Genomic DNA, 3,714 nt, shown 5'->3' with positions numbered 1-3,714 from the left:
CCCTAGTCTTGCTAAACCTACATCCAAAACCCAATCTTGGTCAAACCTAGTCAAAGACCTAACTCGGGTCAAAACTTAGTCTAAACCTAGTGAGTCAACCGAGCCTACCTTAGCCCATTCGAGCCTAGTCAAACCCTAAGCTGGGTCCAACTTAGTTGAGCCTAAGTCAATTCGAACCTAGTTGACTAAGGTAACTCAAAACCGAATCCAATTAGTGAGTCCACCTTAGCTCGAACCTATCTCTTTCAACCTAGTCAAACCGAGCCTACCTAATCCCATCCGAGTGCATCCAAACCCAAACTGAACCTACTCAAGTCGAAACCGATCCTAGATCGAGTCAACCAAGTGAATCCTAACCTTAGCCTTCGTTCTTTAGTTAAGTAAGTCAATTTTTTTTTTATTTCCTTTGATTTCTATATTAATTAGTTTATTTATCTAATTTAGTTTTAGTATAGAAGTGTGTGTACGTATAGCGTATTTATTCAGTATGTATGAAGTGTGTTTTGTTGTGTTTTGAATGATAGTTAGATATTAGTTAACTTAGTGGTTAGATTGCATTTTATTATTTAGCATAGTTGCATTTCCATTGTGAGTTAACTTAGTTCTAGTCATAAATTGCTTGTAGGTTTTGTGCGTCGTGCATTTAGTATTTTCCTAATTATCATCTGCATATACACTGTTATACAGTGTCATTTAGATTGCATTAGGTGTAGATTGCATTTGATAGTGTTTCCATAGGTTCATAAAGTGAATAGTGCACTCAAATAAAAACCAGATTTTTGCCCTGTCGAAACAGAATTATTTTCTGATCAAAAACTCTGTGTTTTCCAAATTTATTTTTTCTATTCACTGTATTGACGTGTTATTTAACTGCAGACCAAATTTCAGCTCATTCGGAGTTGATTTGGTCTGATTTTTAAGCGTTTTGTGAAAACCGCTTTTTCTGGATTTTAAATTACAGGACTGGCGATATCCTGATTTTTCCCAGATTTAAAACGCTTATATCTGGAGTTCCAGATACTGTTTTTTAATTCTGTAAAAACTGTCATTTTATTCTATCTGTCAGTTGCAGAACAGAACAAATTTCGGGAAAATCGGACCTCGTTTGCCCTATCAAACAGTGGTTTTCCGATAACCTGTCAGATTGCTAGTTTACACTAGTTAGGGGCAGTTTCGTAATTTTCTTAGTTTCGGCATTTTAGACTTGTTTTCAGTAGTTTCTGTATTTTAGAAGTTGCATAATCATCATACAGCATTAGTAGAAGTAATTTGGTTAATTTTAGAATTAATTTAGTATGTTATTTAATTTTTGTTTGATAAATAGCATTTGTTTATTATTTTCGTAGAATTAGACATAGTTTTAATTGTTGTTTGCATCATTAACATAGAAAACTAACTTTGTATTTTTCTGCATTTTTTTAGGTTGAAAAGCATATTTAGTTTCCAGGGTTAGTATACAAGTGAAAAGATTCTCTAAGTGGCGAAAAGACAGAATTACCCTTGGCGTGGAGCAGAAGACTAAATGCTTGTTTATTGTTCTTTTAGTGCTTAATTGTAGTTGTATTCACTTTATAATTGTAGATTGTCATTTGATATTAATAAATTAAATTTTCTAGAATTATAGTGATTAATTCCTGTTCCCTGAGGATCGACCCGTACTTACCACTTTGTGGAAAGTCGGTTTTTATATTTTTGGTTGACGATTTTCCAAAGTTTTATTGAAAATAACTGTTTTAAAAAGAGCATTCCAAAATATCAACCAAATTTTGGCGCCGTTGCCGGGGAACGGCGAATTAATTACTTTATTTCTTAGAGTTTAATTTATTATTATTTTGTTTTAGTTAGTTAATTAGTTGTTTTCTTTTTAGTTAGTAGGATTAGTAAGTGAATATAGGATTAACATAGTTAGTAAATATAGGATTCACATATTGTTCTTTTTAGGATTCACTTAATTATCATTCTGCAAGGAGCGATTAGACAGGTGGGTTTTAGAAAAACATAGTTTGTGATTTCCTGTATTTATTTGTTTTAGTATTTTAGAATAGTTTACTTTGTTATTTAATTATTTAGTATAGAATTCTGACATAGCTATATAGCATATTTGTTTGTTTTAGTTACTGTTATTTGCTTATTTACATTTTAGTATCTGTGCTAGTTTAATTTTTTTTTTAGTTAGGTCGTTTGCTTACATCTGGTCTTAGTACCAGTGTATGCAGGGTCGACGAGGTCTAGGAACTCCATTACACCCATTTGTTGACAACCCAGAGAGAATTTTACATTCTCATCGAAGTTCGGCAACAATGGCTGACATGGATCCTCCACCTCCACCCCCAGTTCTTTCACGCCCTCTGCGGGAATACTTCATTCCCACAGACTATGTTCAGGCATCCTGCATTCGGAGACCCGATGTAGGAGCGCCACATTATGAGATTAAGGCCAGCATTATTCAAATGCTTCCATCCTTTTATGGCCTTAGTCATGAGGATCCCTACCGACACTTAGATGAATTCCTCGAAATCTGTTCTACTGTTAAGATACAGAATTTCGATGATGATGCGTTGAGGTTGACTCTATTCCCTTTTTCATTGAAGGACAAAGCCAAGTATTGGCTAAAGTCCTTAGATTCTGTAGAAATAGAGTCCTGGGATCAGTTGCAACAGGAGTTTCTTCGGAAATACTTTCCCATTGGTCGCACGAACCAATATCGTAGAGCCATCACTAGCTTTTCAGAGCTAGATGGTGAGCGCTTTCATGAGACCTGGGAGAGAATGAAGGATCTCCTCAGGAAATGCCCCCATCATCAGGTGCCGAAATGGCAACTGGTGCAGAGTTTCTATGATGGATTGTCTGACAAGAATCGTCAGATGATCGACTCTTCATGCGGTGGGACATTCATGCTGAAGAGCGAGGACGAAGCATGGAGGCTATTTGATACATTGGCCGAGAATTCACTCCACCATGCTTCGAGCTCTCATTCTGATAGAGCCACATCCAGCATTCAGAAGAAAGCTGGCGTTCTTGAGATTGGTCCATCTACTGCACTGCAGTGTAAAGTAGACATGATTGCTCAGAAGTTGGACCAGCTTCTCTCAGGACCATCCACTACACAGCAGGTGTGTACTCTTTGTGCCAGTCCGGCACACGAGATCACTGAGTGCCCTTCAGCAGCTCAGTACCCTGAATTTGTTCAAGAACAAGTTCAGGCAGCTCAGGGTTACGTCAGACCGCCAAATAACTCATTTTCATCGACATATAATCCGGGTTGGCGTAACCATCCCAATTTTTCATGGAAGAATCCACAGTCTTCTCTACAGATGCCTTCTTCCTCTCAGCCAGTTCGACAGCCATCTTTTACTCAGCCATTTCAAAGACCGAACTATGCTCAGTCTTCTTCTTCTTCAGTTCCTTCCCCGATTCAGCAGGAGTCTGCCCCGCAGACATCTTTTGAGGAGAGACTTCTCCAGGCATTCCAAGAGGTGAAAACCTCTAATCAGAATGCCTTCGAGAAGTGTAGCCAGATTTTGAGCTCACATACGCAGTCCATTGCGAAGTTAGAGTCGCAAATGGGACAGTTGGCTGAGGCTATTAGTAGGAGACCCGAGGGTACATTGCCGAGTCAGGCTGTCATGAACCCGAAGGGTAAGGACCAGATGACTGGAGGCCTATTTCATACTGAGACACAACAGCAGGCTAAATCAGTTATGGCCTTGAGGA

The 3,714-nt window shown here is 38.2% G+C and overlaps 1 non-coding gene across 1 annotated transcript; it reads right to left on the bottom strand.

Annotated features, from left to right (window-relative positions):
* Positions 1-2,703: 2,703 nt before the first annotated feature.
* On the bottom strand, positions 2,704-2,806 carry LOC149828698 (small nucleolar RNA R71). The gene has a single exon (XR_016434507.1). It is a non-coding gene; the product is annotated as a small nucleolar RNA R71 (small nucleolar RNA).
* Between the last annotated feature and the right edge of the window lie 908 nt (positions 2,807-3,714).

This window comes from Nuphar pumila, chromosome 9, assembly GCF_984573655.1.
Source record: "Nuphar pumila chromosome 9, dmNupPumi1.hap1.1, whole genome shotgun sequence".
In the NCBI taxonomy this organism is placed as follows: Eukaryota; Viridiplantae; Streptophyta; class Magnoliopsida; order Nymphaeales; family Nymphaeaceae; genus Nuphar; species Nuphar pumila.
Note: the sequence above shows the minus strand (reverse complement) of the source record. Positions and strands in the feature narration are given on the sequence as shown.